The following is a 20,261-nucleotide window of genomic DNA, read 5'->3' as shown; positions in this document are numbered from 1 at the left end:
CCCACAGTGTTATACCACTGCACAATCACCAGAATGGCTAAACTTAAAAAAAAAAAAATCCAAGTTTTAGACAGTATATAGAGTAATTGGAAATCTCATACATTACTATCCGGAATGTAATCTGATAAAACCACTTTGGAGAAAAGCATGGTTGTATCTACCTTATAGACATATGCAAACTTTATTAGTCAGGCATGCCACTTCTAGGGATTTACCCTCATATATGCATCAAAAGATACAGAGAATATTTATAGCAGCACTATTCATATTTGCCCCAATTTGGAAAAAACCTAAGTGTTTATCAATAGTCGAATGGGTAAGTAAATTGTGGTATATTTGTACACTGTAATGGAATGCTAAAGAGCAAAAAGAATTCATGAATTATTGCTACTTTGACAAGAAGTATGAATCTCATAGATATTGAGCCAGAAAAACCATATGCAAAAGCAGGCATTACTCTATGATTCAATTTATATGAATTATAAAAACAGGAATATCCAATTGATTGTGATAGAAGTCAAGATAGAGATTACTCTTGGCGATGAAGGAAAAGAAAGTGGGAGGGCCATGGTTACGCAAGTATGTACAGGTTGTGGAAAATTTGTTGAACTGTACTTTTGTGGTCTGTGCGTTTCCTTGTATATATATTTCAATGAACATTATCTTAAAAAATCTTTAAGATTATGTCTTGACATGAGTACAGCCACGTTTGGCCACTTCATTGACCTACAGCCATGAGCACAAAGAAATATAAAGCTGCTTTCTGTGTGATGGGAACTGGCCCTTCTCCCATGGAGATAGTTGCCATTTGTAAAAATTCCAAGGTCCTTTGGGCGTCACAGCCTGGGGCAGACTGGCCATCTGTGCCTGGCTGGGATGATAACCAGGAAAAACAATGCATGTACACAACTGCCGGGCTGGGACGATAGCCAGGAGACTCAGTGCACGTATGCCACTGATAACCATTTGTGTATGGGAACAGTGAATGCTTGCTCTGTAAACTCTGTAACTGCTTACTCTGGAAACTATTGATGCCATATAAACTGCTGGAGATTGAGGTCTGGTAAGAGTCTCACCTGTGGAGGGGACGCCCGGCCCAGGACCTCTGATGATCGAATTCCCACCCAGCCAAGTCAATCGAAGGGACTCTCCCCGGCAGTGGGGCGTGGATGTTGTGAGTAACCGATCTGATGTGTTCTCTTTTCGGTCAATCTGGTGTTTCTCTTTCCGGTTGATTTGTGTCATTTTCCTTCAGTCAATGTGGATGTTTTCCCTTTCCAGTCGATCTGATGTTTTTCCCTCTCATTATATGATCTATTCGAATCTGCTGCTATCTCAGTCAATGTGGATCTTTTCCCTTTCCAGTCGAGCTGATGGTTTTCCCTCTTAATATTTGACCTGTTTGTGGACTATCGCCTTTACTATCATCTATATAATAAAATATACCTTCAGTCCGTGTGTTTGGAGTGGAAAGTCTCTTTTACGTCTCCGATTGAATCCCCAAACCTCTCATAACAGATAAATCTTCAACTTTGTAGGGTAGGGTTTAGGTAATTTTACTTAACTTTTAATTTGCACTAAATGTACATATACTTCAAAAGTCAATGATTAACTGGCATAATTAAGATGTTATCTGTTAATGTATTTATTTGTACCTTAAATACTACTGAAATCAAGCCTGTGCTATTACAAGTAGATTAGAGACTACACAATCTGACTACAAATTATTCAGTTTAAATTGTGATAGTGAGAGGTTTCTTGTCAGCCTGAGCCTTGATGCTGACAGTAATTTCAAGTAATTTACTCCAAGTTTCGCCAAAGTGCACTGCATTTGCGGTCACATGGGTACTATAATATATTAATTTTATTCTTTTTTCCCCCAAGATAAAAGCAATATATGCTTGAAAAATTTTCCGTGTTGATTTATGTAATGCCTTCACATTGACTACAGGCAAATTCAATTTAAATTTCAAAGTTAAATTTGAGTTTAAGGTTTTTGTAAATTTGAGTTTAAGGTTTTTGTAATTCTGGTTTAGTTTATCCATCAAGCAAGCACGTCTCTAATCAAGAAAGATATCACTTGGTGGTTTTGCATCAAATACCCATAAAACATTTTTAACCTGAGTTATAACTTTTTAGAAGCATTGTTTTCTATTCTATGCTAGTCTGACAGCTAAGAGATTAGGAAAAAGGATTTATATCATTTCTAGAACACTTTCTTAGTCCATTTATGTTTATTTCTGATACTTGGTGACAAGTAAACTTTGCACTTCAGGGGACTCATTTTAAGAAACTTTTTTCCTGCTTCCAAGAATAAAAATTTCTCCAAGCGGTGTAGAATTTACAGAGTTTACAAATCATTCATTCATAATAATTCACAGAAGTATGGTAAACTGTAACCATTACATCCTCCAGATGTTGAAAAAAACAGTATTTAAACTAATTCTAACTACCCTTACTTACCCTTACACATGGGCTTAATGCTTTAGGAATAAAATCTTGAAATTTTGTTAAGATCTGTAATGTTCTTACAAAATTATGTAGGATTTTTAGAAATTTATTTTGTTACTTTAAAACATATCAGACTCTAAATGTATTTTTATCCATGCATTTTTTTTTTTTTTGGTGAGAAAGATTAGCCCTGAGCTAACATCTGTTGCTAATCCTCCTCTTTTTGCTGAGGAAGATTGGCCCTGGGCTAACATCAGTGCTCATCTTCCTCTACTTTGCATGGGATGCCACCACAGCATGGCTTGACAAGTGGTGTGTAGGTCTGTGCCTGGGATCTGAAACCGTGAATCCCAGGCTGCTGAAGCAGCGCATGCAAACTTAACCACTACGCTGCCGGGCCGGCCCCCTAGCCGTGCAATTTTGAGTAAAGGTTTTAAGGAACAGGAAAAAAAAGATTTTGGTTCTCTAGCCTAATCAAAGAAAAACTCAGTGTGCACAGTAGCATTTTCCAGATAACTGAAGCCTAACTAAACATCAAAATGTTTAATTCTATTATTTTTAATGGAAATAAGGATGAACTATTTCAAAAATCTTTCTGCCCTCTTAGAGACTAGTGAGAATAATTGGGCCATTTCTAAGTGTCTTAGACAACTCAGGCTGCTATAACAAAAATACCACAGACCAAGTGGCTTAATAGACAACAGAAATTTATCTCTCACAGTTCTAGAGATTGGAAGTCCAAGATTAGGGTACCAGCACAGTCACATTCTGGTGAGCACCCTTTCTGGGTTGCAGACTGCAGAAGTCTCCTTGTATCCTCACATGGCAGAGAGTAGAGAGGGGAAGCAAGTTCTCTCATGACTCTTACAAGGGAATTAATCCCATTCATGAAAGCTCCATCCTCATGACCTCATCTAACCCTAATTACTTCTCAAGGGGCCACCTCCTGATATTATTAAATTGAGGGATAAGTTTTCAATTTATGCATTTTGCGGGGGATACAAACATTCAGTCCATAACACTTTGATGGGTCAGCAAAATTCCACGCATTATCTAATCTGGGTCTATGTTATAATGAACTATAGCTGATCTTTTCACCCGTCTACTGTCTTATTTTACTTGAACTAAATATTTGTAGTGTAACTTTTTCCATTTCAGACATTTGAAATAATTATGTTTGAGGGAATGTTTAATCTATGTATCATTGAATTCAATGAAGAAACATTTATTGAATGCCTTCTATATGCCAAGCACTGTGCTAAGGCTTGGGGATACACAGATGAATTAAGAAGGGCCCTAATCTAAAGAGCACATGATGATATCATCAAGTAAATTTTAATAAAGCATAAATTCTATAATATAGGTAGTTACTAAGCACAGTGATGGTAAAAAAACAGAGTGATCTACCTAAGTGGAAAGATGACACAATTCTGCTGGGTCTTCTCCTTCTAAGTTTAGAGTCATGATACTTTAAGGATTCGTCAAATCAGTCCAGTAAATTGTGATCAGTGTTTAAAAAAAAATAGATGGGGCCGGCCCCGTGGCTTGGTGGTTGAGTGAGCGCGCTCCACTGCTGGCGACCCGAGTTCGGATCCCGGGCTCCCACCGGCGCGCTGCTTCTCCGGCCATGCTGAGGCCGCGTCCCACATACAGCAACTAGAAGGATGTGCAGCTATGACACGCAACTATCTACTGGGGCTTTGGGGGAAAAATAAATAAATAAAATCTTTAAAAAAAAAAAAAAAAAAAAAAAATAGATGAATAGAAATTATAAGATGTATTACATGTAGTAAGATTAAGGATTTTTATATGATACTTTTAAAATACACATATACACAGACATACTTGTTTGTGTATTTGGCTGATCTTTAAAATATGCATCTTATTGGGAGTCAACATCTAAAAACTAAAGTATTTCTTAGTGTTACTGGGATAAGAAATCCCAGCAAAACAGAGAAATAAAACAAGACACCACATTCAGTTTGGTTTGTCTAGATTGTAGAGTACGTGTTAGTGAAATAAATGGAGGGAAGATGTAGGTAGAAGCCCCATAATGTAGTGTGGTAAATGCTCTATAATGAATTTACACTTTTAGGATTTGTTTTTATCAATATAGGACATGATGTTTCCAGTGCCACAACGTAGGGCACACTTTTCTTCAATTACACATAAAGGTTCAATTTTAACAGCGTGATGAAGTTAAGAGGAAGGGTTTATTGCTTATGTGTTACTCCAGGAATTCAGGGATTTAGGGGCAAGATGATGTAATTAATATTTTTTTAGCAGGGGTACCCAATCATTTATGCCAGGGTCAGCTGCCACCTGTCAGTCAGAATGAGACAGGAGCAGGTGGAGTGGAGAGCACAGTTCTTAAGCTCCAACAGAGTTTGCCTGAGGTGAAAGAGACTCACCTGAAGTGAAAGAGAGGAGCAAGAGTGCTTCAAGAGGGCTCAGGAGCACGTGAGACCTGCTGCTGAGAGTGGGTGACACGGATGTCCTGTGGGATGCCACTCCATTTTCTTTTGACCCAGTCTCTGGAAGAATTTGAGTCAAAATATTATAATATGAAGGTTATATAAACGTCAGAAAATAGTCTGAGTTATATAAGAGGTTGTAAGAAACTAATAGGGCCCTATTTTTGTCCTAGTAAATGAATTTTTAATGCATTTCAGTGCACTAGGAAGAAAATTGTCATTTTTGAATCAGAAGACAGGATCTTGACAAACATTTTCTTGTCTGCACTGGTATACACAAAGTCAAAAATAACCGCAAGTGTTATGAGGCAGCAACAGAACCAACGTATAAGCCAGGAGGAGAGATGACGTGACCACGGGCGTTCCTAAGCCACAGGCACAAGAAATAGCAGAGAAAAAGGGACCAGCGATGCTTTTGGAAATGGCATTCATTTATCAATATTCATTCATTTATTTATCAATCATTTGCAGCACACAGGATAATTATGTGATATGTTTATCTCAATATTATTAATATTAGTTAAACTTTAATATAGAAGAATCTTCAAAGTTGTTTTGTTTTTTAATTACTTCTGCTCAGCACCTGTCTGAATGTAATTAATAAAGCACATTCTCATAAGTATCTAATCAAATCCTCTGCACTGCAATACACAATCCATTCCCTCATGGAAAGTTTCTGTCTTGAAAAATGTTCCAGTCATTCACTTAGAAATATTACTGCATTGCATGCAAGCCTAAGCCTAAACCATTCTATTCTATTCATTTGAGTGAAGTTTTGCTTTTGGCATTTTAGTGTGTCCATTTAAATTTCCATTGTGTTGGTAGGAATTACTTATCTGAAAAAGTGAAATTCCTACATTTTTATGTCTAAGGGCAGCAGTCTCTTCTGCATAATTACCAACTCAGCCTTGAGCAGGCCTGCTGGCACACTCAAGACAAAAGGAGACACCACCACTTCAATTTGGTTACATTGCTGTTTGATATGGGCTGGAAATTTTGCAAAAAGTTGTATCTATATATTTACACATTCTTGTGAGTGTTGTGTTCACAATCATTTTGTAGATTGATAGAAAACAAAACTCAAGACCTTTATTATATGATAGGTGTATGTACATATTTTTCATGAATATCAAAACAGAATTTTCCTTGGCTCATATTGCATGCTTTTTATTCATTTGTGGTATTCATTTCATGCTGGATCTTAGGGGCATAGATTTAGATTGATTCACCTTATCATCCTCTTTAGTTGAGACCCTATTTTTGTGTGTGTGTGTGTGTCCCATTTCCACACCTTTTCTTCTCATCATAAAAACACATTATCACAAATTAAATGCCTAACCTGCCACTTCTCCATCACTGCCTTTATTTATAGATATACATATAAGTAAGCAATACTTAATATTGTGTCATATGTGCTTTTAAAAATTATATATATTTAATGTACATATTCTACTGCAACTTACCTTTTCACTCAGGATTATTTTATGTGACATAATCATGCTGAAAAAAGATGAATAGATGTTGTGATATATTCCATTAATTACATAGTGTTCCAGCTCATGTTACACCACATTTTGTCTATGCATTGACCCCATTAAAGCATCAGTTGTTTCTTGGGATGCCACAGTGGACATCTTCCCACTTATCTCCTTATGTGCTGTGTACCAATTTCTCTAGGATATACGCCTAGAAGAGTACTGGTAGGGTCTAAAGATAAACACATTTTCACTTTCCCTACATTCCCAAATTGTTCTTTAATGTTACTGTGTTGTAGTTTTACCATCAGCATATATGAGTTTCTCTTTTCTCCATACCCTCAAACTTTGGTGTAATCACATTTTTTAAAATTTGCCAATCTTGGGCCTGCCCCATGGCTTAGTGGTTAAGTGCGTGTGATCCGCTACTGGCGGCCCAGGTTCGGATCCCGGGCGCGCACGGACGCACCGCTTGTCCAGCCATGCTGAGGCTGCGTCCTACATACAGCAACTAGAAAGATGTGCAGCTATGACATACAACTATCTACTGGGGCTTTGGGGAGAACAAGGGGAAAAAGAAAGGAGGAGGATTGGCAATAGATGTTAGCTCAGGACCGGTCTTCCTCGGCAAAAAGAGGACGATTGGCACAGATGTTAGCTCAGGGGTGATCTTCCTCACACACACACACACAAGTTGCCAATCTAGTGGGTGAAAAGTGTTTTCTCCTTGTTTCCGTCTGCATTTCTTTGAGTACTAGTGAGACTGAGCAGCATCTCCGTGTTTCCTCTATGAACAGCCTCTTCAGAGCCTCTGCCCATGTTTTCTTTAGTTATCATTTTCTATTTATATGAATTTGCATATTCACGTAAATTTGTTTTCTCTCACTACTAATCTTTCGTTACACTTTTCAAACACAAAATGTTTTCTTTACCTATGGTATATTTCTACCTTCCATAGTTAATCAAATCGGCTCTTTTATTTTCCTTTAACTCTCTAAAATTCCCTGTTATGTACATTGTAGTTTGTTTCAACAGATTTTGTTTCGTAGTGCTCTCACTGGAGTTCCCTTCCTAAACTTCCATAGATTTCCTCTGCATCCTTAGATTACTCAAAGGTGAGTGTGACATATGGGTGGGTTTTCTCTTCCCCCTGTGGAGTTTTAACAGCTATCTTTCTACTGTTGATTTCTAATTTCAATGCATGTAAACTAAGAATTTATCCTATAATATGAAAACTCTTAGAATTTCTTGAGACAGCCACTGTTCTCTAATACATGGCCATTATTTCTCAATATTTTTATTATGTGATAAAAATTTTTATTTTCTATTCCTTGGATATAAATTCTATGGAATAAAGGTCATGTAACTGTATCATTTCTAATTTTTTGTCTGCTTGATACATTCGCTTATGGGAGAAATATGTTAATTATGAAACTAACAGTTGTCCCCTTTATGGCACTTTAGCTGCTGTTCCTCCTCCTCATCCTCTTCCGTCTTCTTTTCTCCTTTTTTGGTTAGTATTTGCCTGATATATATGTTTTCTATTATTTTATTTCCAAAGTCTAAAGACAGATATTAACTATATTCTATCTCTTAGCATACTTTTCTGTTTGTGCTTATTTTGTATTATTTCCCTTCCCTTTGCTCCCTTCTACCCCTTACCCCTGTCTCCTTCCTTTCCCAGCATACTCCAATATTTTTAACCTTTGACATTGTAGTTCTGGACTTTTATGGAAAAATACTATTATTATTGGATAGGCAATAAACAAATTTTAGTAATTTACTTTTGCTCTTTATATGTCTTAATATTCCTCCTGGATTCATTTTTCTTTTCTTCTTGGATAGCACCATTTAACAATCATTTTGGAGAGGGTCTCTGGGTGGCAAACTTCCTGAATCATCTGTATGTCTGAAAATAACTACGCATATTTAAATATTACTCTAGCTGGAAATAGACTTGTATTTTCAAAGCTTTTTTTTCCAGCTTTTATGCCATTGTTTGATTGCCTACAATGTTGTTGAAGAGGAATCAGATATCCCTCTTATGCTAATTAACTGTAGGTATTTTAGCAATCTCTTTGATATCTTTTATAAGCTTCACTTTATTCTTGACTTCAAGAAATTTCACTCCTGTGTGTCTAGAAAGGGTTGCTTTTAATTTATTTCTTTTTCTTATACTAGCTTGTCCTTTTAAATATGCACTATGTAAACATATAGAATACTTTAGTTCTGGGAATCGTTTACTATTAATTCTTAAAATACTTCCTTACTATCTTTTTTCTTTCTGAACCTCCTGTTAATGACATTAGACATTAGCATTTATTCTTTATTTCTCCATTTTTAATTTATATTTTCCATCTTTCTGTTCATTTCTGCTTTAAACTAGGCAAATGACTCTCTTTCCTAACTTGCTAATTGGATCGTTGTCTATTCCCTTATACTGAGTATTTATTTTTTCATTTTAATAATTTTGCTTTTCATTCCCAATATCTTTAATTGTTTCTTCTGAACAGACCCTGGAACACTCTACCATCACAATTTCTGGATTGCTTCACATCCTATACTTTTCTCCACTCTGTTTCGGCCATTGTCATACTCTGGATCATGTTATCATCTAAAATTCTGAAGAATAAGAATATTAAATTTTATTATCCTAGTTCAACAACAATTTCCAAGTGCTTAACTCTCACCCCTTCTGTACCTGTTCTTTGATCTCAGAAATATCTCTCGGGCTATTTTTTTTTCGGGCTATTTTTTTTTTTTTCTATCTTTTCATCTTGGCCTCTCTTTCATAGATATTAATCAATGGTTGAACTTCACAACCAGAGAGATGTTTTAACACATCTCTTTTAGAAACCAACAAAAAAATGTAATAACCCTATCAAAATTAACTATAGTGGAGCCATTTTAAAATGGATTTGGAGCTGCCTTTCCAGAGAAACTGCTTTGCTGTCTTGAACCTTGGGCTGGGCCAAACCTTTGGACTGGGTCAAAATGGCAATTGTTTTACAAGCAATTATTTGAGAAGTCAGCTGGGGAATGGACATCCTGATCACAAAGACTGATGATTGTGGACTCTCTGAAGATAGAATCAATAGTCAATCAATGTTTAGTCCAGACTAATTCTCAGCCTCCAACTCCAATCAAAATTCTTCATAATACAAACCTCCCTTCTTTGTCTTTAAAAGCCCCTGATTTTTACTCCTTAGTGGGACACTATTTGGGTTTCCACCTGAATCTGTGCTCCCCAAATTGCAATTCTTTGACCCCAAATAAACACTTTGCCTCTTAAACTGGTTTCTGTTTTTGAAGGATGACAATCCCAAAATTCCGAATAAAATATATGGTCAAAAATAGAGTACATATACAATTTCCTGTTTATAAAAATGGAAAACCTCCTAATGACGACTGTTCCATATTATTTGCTAAGTATGCTATATGCTGGTTAGAAACAGTAAGAATCATTTTTCTGGCAGTGGAATGTTCATTGATCAAAAAATCTATTTGGGCCTAGGCCTGTCCTCTAGAAGACTCTTCATTTCTGGGTCCACAACACTTTATCAATGCAGTTCCTATTGTCACAATTCCGGAGGTCTGAGAATTGTGATTGTCATTATGTAGCAGTAGTTGAGCAATACTCATCTATTCAATCTCTGAGAGGATTATGGTCTATTTTGTTTTGTTTTTACTTTATTTTCTTAGGAAACTCTATGGACTGGTAACTAAATTTGGAAATCTTGCTTCATGGAGTTTTATCAGTGCTAAAGTTAGTGTATGGAAAGATGCTCATCTTTAAATGTCTTAATTTTTTTCCATATTTATTTTTCTGTTCATTTTTAACACTTTTGGGGGAAAGTTAAGAATATATATATAATAATATAAGTGCCTAAAATTATAATTTTTATATTTTCCAAATTAGTTTCCAAGATAATGAATATTGCATGTTTTTTTTACATTTTAAATTGTTTATATTCATAGTTAAAGTATTTAGTCATTTTAATGTGTATATTTTGTTCTTAACTTTGTTCTTTGGATTAAGCTTGCTGAAAAAAACATATACATTACATAAAATCATAAATTCTTAAATTCAATGATACTACCTTTATTCCTTTTTTATTAAAAAATTATATCTATATCTATATATCATTTAACATTGCTCAATTCTACTTCCATTACTTTTTTAAATTATAAATATTAAAACTAAGTTCAAATTTAGTTACGGTTATTATTATTTTTGTTTAATAATAAAAATGATTAAAGACTGCATTTTTCTCTGAAGACAATTTTGGGGAAAGTCTGTAAGCTTTAGCAGGTTTTGTTCTTATTATTATATCCTTGAAGACTGCAGTTTACATTAGGATTTATACTTTTAATTTGAATCTTAATGTATTATCATAGTTTCTTGTTTAATAACAAAAATCATTAAATATTGTATATTTTTCTCTGAGAGTACAGTTTTGGAAAAAATTCTATACATTTTGACGTTTTGTTCTCATTGTTTATTTTTTAAAATTCTGTAATTAATGTTTGGATTTACTCATTAAGCTAGACATTAGATAGATTTTTTGCTCCTAAAAGATATATCTTTTATTTGTTTATACTTTGTTATTAATTCTTGTTGCTTGCATTACTTTTGATTTTTGAAGTCAGTCAATTTTATATAAATATTCTACATATACAGGAAAGTAAACTCTGTTTCTTAGAGACAGTTTGATATATTTATATTTAATAAAACATAAATTTTCTTACTCGTATGACCAAAATTCTTAGTAATTTTTGCTGCTTAATCTATAAATTACTAAACAAGTATGGTATCATCTTCAGTATTACAATACCGCTATCCTTTTCCTTGTATTTGTTATCTATTTATGTACGTCTATAGGGAGGTACATATGCATTGATTGATCAATTGATTGATTTGCTATTTTAAAGTCCAGTCGTTCCCAGCATTAATAACTTCATTGTGGACTAACTGCTTCATACAATTTTCTACATGAGTTCAGGTAGTAATACTGAAATTCTTTTTCTTTTGTTTAATGTCTCATGAATTTCTTAGCTGTTCTTTAAACTACTGCCCTTAAATTAGCGACTAATAGATTTCTATGAGTCTTCAAAGTGCATATCAGCAACTTAGTGAAATTTTCTTTACTGGGAAATCATAGAAAGATGAGGTTAGGAGACTCGAAATCTTCTAAACTGAGTCTTCAAGGTTTTAGGCAACTTTGAGGAGAAGACGCATGTAGTTAGTAAGTCATAAATAATTTTGGATCTAACTGCTTTTTAGAAGGGCTGCCTGGATTCTCAACGTACGTGAATTTATTCAAGGATTGGAAGAAAACAGGTGCATATCTCGCAGTGCCACAATGAGCAGGAGCTAGGGCAGATACAGGAGGCTGGACATGTGTGATGCTAGGGCACCTTCTCAAGATGGACTCTGTACCAGTAAATACAAATCTAAATAAGAAAAAAACAAAACAAAAAACGGAAATTTTCCCAGTGTAGAAAGGGGAAGAGATTCCCTATCTCCCTTTTCTTAGAGCATTTACTTTAGAATACATGTAATTGTGAATTCTTTCTCTGCCCCATTGAGATATATATAAATATTTTAAAAAGCTAAATAAAAGCCTTTTATCAGCTTTACAATCGAGGTATGTCTTTTTTAAGGACCTGGGAGCCATCTCTGGAAAATGTAATTATCAAGGATGATAGCACCCCTATCTCCCCATCTCCATGATAGTTCAACTTAGGTTATCTGGCTCCAAATTCTACCTACCTTCATGGAGATATGAGTGAGAAGTTTTATTATTCCTTTGGATAAAGGCAATTAGCAAACACAAATGGCCAACCCAATTGCCAGGTGAATTTAAGATGAACTATATGTGACAAATGGTGCTGTCATATCTTAAGAATATGTCTGTAAATGTTTGTATCTGTTTGGTTAAACGGGTAAGATTTCTTTCTGTGTTTGCGAACTCTTCAGTGGTTGCCTATGATGTACATTACATTCTGGTTTAATGTTTATTCAATAATAGAACTATTTTCTTTCTCTTCTGTTTTGGAGAGGTTTTCTGGGTTGGCAGGAGATTTGGTTTTTAGTTATATTTTCCCCAAAATTCCCAATCAGTATTCAGCAGGTAGGGATAGGATGGTCAACAAATTCCAACCAGGTGCCTCTAGAGCCAGTTTAGCATCTGGAAAATGGGCTACAACACGTGATTTGAGTTCAGAGGGGCTAAGAGCCCCAAATTGGACAAGTAGAATTATTTGGCCATTTGCCCATGATGTTCCACAGACCCTCATGTGTAGAAAATAATATGAGGTTTTACAGGGTGAGATAGTCTAGAGCTTGCTTCAGAGGTGGGAAAGAGGGATAGCCTGTAGCTGTTGGCTCTGGGCAATTTTTTCCTCCCCAAATTAAAAAATATAAGTCTTTATGTTAGAGGAGATTAAACGGTAATAGTCTGTACTTGCTCCTTGAGAAGTCGCCCATTCTCCAGTTTAAAGGTTTATGAGAAAGGATTGTGTTGCAGTCAGCCACACTCTGAGTTGCAGTACTTACAAATCTCCAAGAGAAATGTTTTACTCTGTTAGTAAAAGAAGACAGATGTTGGGCTGTAGATGGAAGGAGTACTCGGGGAGAAAGTACACTCATAAATATTGAGTATATTTTTAGGATCCACTGTCTTCATGCCTGCTTAGTTAAAACTTTCTAGAAGAACAAAAAGAAAAACATGTTTTACACTTGGGAGGTAAATCCATAGTGAGGAGCTTCCAGCACTGGGAGTGAAGCATGTAACCAGGGGAGAAGATGACAAATTGCTAGGATTCAGTAAATAGAGAGGAGTGACAGTCCAGTCAGCAGCCTAGGTTTGGATGCGGATACAAGAATGAGCACAATGTAATACAAGACCTTTCCACTCGAATCCTGCTTACTGTGAATTCAGACTCTTTTCTGTGAAGGCTGAAGTTTCCAGCACCCGAAGACAGACCTTTTTTCTAAACTTTAGAGGGCAGAACCATGCAACATTACAGCCTAAAACTATGCACACAACCTTTTTAGTGCTGAGAAATATAGGAAGAGTCCACAATATAATGTGCCTTCCCTGTTGGCATCATCAAAGCTAAACATCAGTGGATTTCAAATGACTTGATTTTTTTTGTTATCCTGACATCAGCAAAAATTACTGTTTAGAAAAGATTTCCAGCTCCATTGTGTGTGTCTCATATTGCTGTCAGTTGTACCCTTCTAAGCATATCACAATCTTCCCATAAATGTCTTAACCTGGCTTTGCCAACAAAGCAGCAAGAATACTCTAATACAAAACACCGCAAGGACTACACATGGAAACAAAAGGATGTGGAACTTCCTCATCTCTTTGTCTTGTCAGTTTTAACAAGCTGGCAGGCAATATTCCTTGTAGGCCCATTATCTCTCATCTACATCTGAAAGTGTACCAGAGCATTCTGAATAGAAATTAAGGTCATTCTGTCAGTGACCCAATTGAATTGCAATGCACATCATTTTTATCTTAGTATAGCAAGCTTTTTTTTTTTCTTTAATACTTCACAATGCATTTAGCTTCCTGATTTAGTTACAAGCAGCAGGAAATTAGAATTGACCATAAGTATATTTTCAGATAGGCAAAAATGAAAGAAAGTGTGGATTGCATTCTCTCAAGGGTTAGTGTTGGAGAATTTCCTGTTTCTAATTAGTGTTAAGGACCTGAATTATGAAACCACTTATAAATCTATTAAATTAACTGATGAGAAAAAACTGAGAGAGCAGTATGTGCTCAGCATGAAGCAGAGACATCCCCAGCAATTTAATATTGACATGTATATTATAATGGGGCAAAATTGTGCTAGTAGGTAACAAGGAAATAGGCACTAAGAAAAGCAGATAAGTTTGGATTACTTTAGAACAGGTGTGGACAAAATAAGGCCTGTGTGCCAAATCTGGCTTGCCACTTGTTTTTGTAAACAAAGTTTTATTGGAACTCAGGCACACTTATTGGTTAGTTATTGTCTATGGCTGTTCTCAAGCTACAACAGAGTTGAGTAGTTGCAACAAAGACCTTAATGGCCCACAAAGCCTAAAGCATTTACTCTGTGGCTCCTACAGAAAAAGTTTGCAAACTTTTGCTGTAGAGGATATTTTAATACATCCAGATCAAGAAAATAAGTAATGATTAAGTTCTTAATGAATATTTGCTTAATTAAATATGATATCTGTATATTGAGAACTCCTTGAGTAGGGCACAAAACTCTCATAGGTGCTGAACAGGTATACTGATTTGGTTCTAAATTAGGCTAAAATTTAATTCTGTGAATAGAAAAATACAGCATGCCAAAGCCATTTTAAAATGGGAATTACATAATATATTTTAGAATGTCAATAAATAATTGATATTATAATTATAAGAGTAACACAGGCACATGTTAAAATATTCAACAGCAAAGAAAGTAAAATTGAAAGTTGTTTTGTCCCCCTTCCTTACTCAGAGACACTACCTAAAATATCTATTGTTAATTTCTGTTTTTATTTATGTAGCTAGACATTGTTTTAACTTTAAATATACTCATTTCTAAATTTATTTATTATCAATGAAAACAGTTTTTGTTCTTCAATAATAGACTTACTCTTCCTTTCATATCCTCCCCAACTGTCTCCTTTAGTGTATGTTAATTGTATTTGTCTTACATATTTTTAGTTATTTATAATATTTTTAAACAGATTTATTGAGGTATAATTGACATATAGTATTTTTATTATTTGCTAGAAAATATAATTTTTAGCCTGTGTTTTGTTTTTAGGTTGATGATAAAATTGAGAATAAATAAATAGAATGAAATATTATAATTACATAAATATTTTTCACTGAAGAAGAATCTTTCCAGCATCAGGATCCAGCTATCAACACCAATTCTAAAACATACTCAGTAGCTCCTAGTATTTTATCCTACATTCTCAAAATTCTTGGATTCCTTTTCCAGTTTTTTAAAAAATTGTTTTCTGAGTAATATAAAATTCATACAGATCTACACATATTTTTATTTTGCTCTCAAACTTTACAGAAAGATTGGCCATGCAAGAAATTCTAATTTTAATGTAATTTTCTGTCAGAATTAGCATTCAGTTCTGCTGGATAGAAGTCTGGTGCTAATTTGAATTTTATTCTTTTAGGAAATTTTGTTTTTCTCATTAAAAATGTTCAGTTTTCTCTTAATGGTTGGAATTAAAATCGCATAGCATTTTATCTAAGTGTGATGCTCTGATCATTTATCCTGCTTGGTCTACGTGGGCCTTCTCAATTCAGTCTTTTTTTCAGCTTTGAAAACTTTCTTCTCTTAAATTCTCCCCTGAATTTGCTGAAACTACCCTTAGGCAGATGATAGATTCAATGACAATGGTGGACTTCATGAATATTAGCTTTTTTCTTATATTTTCTATTTATATCCTTACACTCTATGTTCTGGTAAAGATTTTTGATGTTAACTTGTATCACCAGCTTGTTTCTCATCTGTGACCACTTTATTATTTTAGTTTAGCAATTATATATATTAATGTCTTGCAGTGTTTGTTCTCTGCTATTTTTTCTTAGGAGTCTGTGCTTATTTTATGGATTCATTGTGCTCTTAAATATCTCTGACATCAGTAACATGAATGAATTAAAAGTTAATTTATCTTTCTTATCTCTAGGAGTTAGTTCTTTGTAGTTAGTTCTTTGTTCGTATTAATCCTTCTCTTTCTCTTTTTTTAGTAATCAAGTAACTATATTGATTAATAGAAGTGGCTGGTAGTGTTTTGTCTGTAAAAGACTACAATTGATTTCTCAACAGGCCTTTTCCTTGAATTAGACGGGTGACTGCAGATTGGTCTAAGTGAACAGACGATGTTAAGTAATTAGATTCCCTTTCAGGCATTTAGGTAGGATACACACAGGCAGGTTTTTTCCTCTTGCTGTTGCCAAAGTAAGGAATGCTTTTACTTTGGCAGCAGAGATATTTGAGGTTTTCGTTCCTGGTTAGAGCTGCATTTTCTTCCTTCATTTTATCCATTTCTCCCTTTTTCCTAAATACCTATAATAGGAATCTTCAATAGATTACTCATATCCTCTAGAAAATAATTCTCAGAGCCCTGACATGGGCAGTTGAAAGAGGGAATAGGCTGAGTAACTCAAGTTTTTTTGTGCTCAGTTCTCTGGTGATTTATCTTCCTATCTAATAGATGATGCACAGCTGCTCTTCAATGTGTTGACTCTGACCTTGAAGCATCTTGTAGGGCTTTCTGGAAAGAATTTATATCAGATTGTGGTTGCCTCTGTTATTACATTCCATTAATCCAACTATTCCTTAAAGTTTTGGATTTGCTGATCTCAGGCTTCCCTATTTTCAAATATTATTATGGTTTCATTATATATGCATGAAAATATACACACATTTATATGTGCCTGGATGTGTATGTGTAAATGTGTGTGTCTATATGTATATTGCTGCCATTTCAATGAGACCTCTGGAGAGATGGGACATAGAACACTCTCAGTCTGTCCTTTTGAAAATAAACCTTCCCGAAGTGATTTCAGTCCATCTCAAAGAATAGGCACAGGATATATCAAATAATTGTACGTTTGTTTCAATGTATTTTATAAGCGACAATAACTAGATTGGGAAGCAGTATTTCTACCTAGAGACAATTTAAAAATTCTTGAGCCAGATCATCTTGGTTCTACAGGGGAGCAAAATTTGCTTCCTCAAAATGTGTCTCTTTGGCTTGATTATTTTTAAGAATAAAAGACCCAGGACGAAACTTTGGCCTTCTCCCTAACTGCCTGAAAGAATTTCAACAGAAGGCCTTTTCCAGGAAGGAGCAATCATCATGGATAACTATAGTATAATGCCACCTAGGTGTGGTAGACACAGAGGAACTTAGCAAGGCCCATTTGATCAAAGTCCTCTCGATGTCCCATTGTCTTTGCAAGACGTTGCAAACATTTATTTAGCAAACGTTTGCTTTTTCATCTCCACTTGAATTGCTTTCCTTCCCTTTGAAGTCCCAAACCACTACCCCCAACATTCTCTTTTGTCTTTAGCTGAAGATGGTATTTAAAATGGTGGCGTAGGCCTTTTTGGCAAGTTACTCAGTTTTCCTGGGATTCTCCCATGTATACATATTATTAAACTTTTATTCTGTCTTATGTCAATTTAATTCTTCAACCAGCCAGAAGAACCTAGAAGGGTAGAGGAAAATTTCTTCCTCCCCTACAGTTCAAATCATGTCTCTGCTATTTAATTGCTGTGTGATCAACCATAGGTGCCCAGTGTCCCAATCTACTCATTTTTAAAATAAGGATAATACTTGTACCAGCATCAAATGTTGTTGTAAACATTAAATGAGTTGGTTTATTAGTGCATGGCATAAAGTAAGTGAATACGTGTTTGCTATTATTATTATTATTTATTATTTCTTAATATAATCAAATATCCAGTCAATATGGTAGTATTCAAATGTTCCCGACTGGGAACATTGAACTGTAATACACAAACATTACCAATTGTTAGAGTAGGCGTAGAGTAGGCTTTCTTTCTTTCTTTTTTTTTTTTTGAGGAAGATTGGCCCTGAGCTCACATCTGTAGCCAATCTTCCTCTTTTTCTTTTTTCTCCCCAAAACCCCAGTACATAGTTATATATCCTAGTTGTAAGTCGTTCTAGTTTTTCTATGTGGGATGCCACCTCAGCATGGCTTGATGAGTGGTGAGTAGGTCTGCATCCAGGATCCAAACCAGTGAACCCTGGGCAGAATGCATGAACTTAACTGCTATGCCACTGGGCCGGCCCGAGCTCTTATTATTATTATTATTGATCTAAGACATATGCCGTTCTTACCTAGAAATTAAGAAATTTTCACAAGTATTGTGTATGCATAAGTATTTTTTTTTTTTGCTGAGAAAGATTCACCCTGAGCTAATATCCGTTGACAATCTTCTTCTTTTTGTATGTGAGCTGTTGCCACAGCGTGACCACCTACTGATGAGTGGTGTAGGTCTGTGCCTGAGAACTGAACCTGGGCTGCTGAGGTGGAGCACGCAGAACTTAACCACTAGGCCACCAGGGCTGGCTCACATAAGTATTTTTTTTAGGAAAGTTTGTATCAATAAATAAAGACCATTTATTGTGTCCAGAATCTTCATTGTCTATGCTGAACTATACAATGTGGGAGCCATTAGCTACATATGCCTATTTAAATATATATTTAAGTTAATTAAAATTAAATGAAATTGAAAGATCAGTTTTCAGTCAGACTGGCCACATTTTAGGTACTCAATAGCCAATCAATACTGGATAGTACAGTTATAGAACATTTCCATCATTTCAGAAGATCTATTACTAGCACTGGTCTATAGTCTTCACTGATCTAATCAATTCAATTAATTCCCTGACAAAATGTATGACATTAGTTTAGGAGTGTATGGGAATAAACTTAATGTAATTTTCATTTTTACAAATTTGTTTTTTTGTCATATTGTAAGATAGTAAAAACTAAAATCATATACTTAAGTCTTATTCAGGCATAAATATATTTTCTCTACTGATTACTTCAATTTAACATATGATGGATGAAGGAAATTGAGTTGTCATTTTTTTCCCATTTAAATTACGGGATTGTAAAGATATTAGAAATTTAATTGGATTTATTTATTTCTATGTATCATAAAATTAGTATTTGAATAAACATTTAATAAATAAAGATAAGAAGTAGACCTATTACTGTAAAAATAAAACCTTTCTGAAGAAAAATCATTCCGTGAACAACTGCTGAATACAGGAATTCTATAGCAGTTACTTTGAGAAAAGACACTGCATGACAGCATATGGTATGGATTACAGTAGGTTACACCCTAAGTGGTAAAAAGCATAGAAGAAGAAATATCATCAACATAGCAAAATGTGTCAATGTTGCACTATTAGACATGGAGGTATGAGGAAAGGATAACTTTGAAATATGAAATTTAAATAATTTGGTGATCCCAAAATAAAAGGTCAGTTTAAATAATTTGGGTGAAGAGTCCATATACAGTAGGAGGGTTAAGAAATTATGTGAAAGGGGCCGACCCCGTGGCTTAGCGGTTAAGTGCGCGCACTCCACTACTGGCGGCCCGGGGTTCGGATTCCGGGCGCGCACCGACGCACTGCTTGTCTAGCCATGCTGAGGCCGCATCCCACATACAGCAACTAGCAGGATGTGCAACTATGACATACAACTATCTACTGGGGCTTTGGGGAGAAAAAGGAGGAGGATTGGCAATAGATGTTAGCTCAGGGCTGGTCTTCCACAGCAAAAAAAAGAAAAAAGAAATTATGCGAAAGAAATAACAATTGATTATTTTTGCAGGAAATTAATTTAAGTGAAATGTTGAAAATGTTTTAAGGTTTGCCTTGAAATCAAGCAAAATATATTGCTTGTTATAAACATATAGTTGCATAAAAAGTCCCATTATTTTAATATTATTTTTCCAGTACTCTACATTTTATATATGTAAAATATTAACAATTATTTAATAAAACACCTAAAAGGCAACTACCTTGTTAAAAAGAGATAATGTTTACTGAATTAATTTTCTGTTGTAACCCAAGTTTCTTTACTTTAAATCACATTTTCCAGCTAATTATCCACAAATAAAAGCTTACCTAAAAATAGCTAATTGTTGATAACATTGTACTTTATTTTATTTTTCTGCTTTTGTTAAAAATTTTTATTTTGGAAGTTATTAAAGGGTTGAAAACAGAAAGAATATTACAATGGACAGTCTTATACACGCTATCTTTCTCCAAAAATTGCCGATAATTTGTGATATTTTAAAT

General features: G+C 34.8%; 1 long non-coding RNA gene across 1 annotated transcript in view; it reads left to right on the top strand.

Annotated features, from left to right (window-relative positions):
- Positions 1-963: 963 nt before the first annotated feature.
- LOC147917412 (uncharacterized) overlaps positions 964-20,261 on the top strand; it is an 83,089-nt gene continuing 63,791 nt past the window's right edge. The window contains exon 1 of the long non-coding RNA XR_015549615.1: positions 964-1,174. This is a non-coding gene — a long non-coding RNA (uncharacterized LOC147917412). The remainder of the gene's footprint in view (positions 1,175-20,261) is intronic.

The sequence above is a fragment of the Ceratotherium simum genome, chromosome 3, assembly GCF_057802395.1.
Source record: "Ceratotherium simum simum isolate JZ-2026a chromosome 3, ASM5780239v1, whole genome shotgun sequence".
NCBI lineage: Eukaryota > Metazoa > Chordata > Mammalia > Perissodactyla > Rhinocerotidae > Ceratotherium > Ceratotherium simum.
The sequence above is the reverse complement of the archived record's forward strand: the minus strand, read 5'-3'. Positions and strand labels throughout refer to the sequence as shown.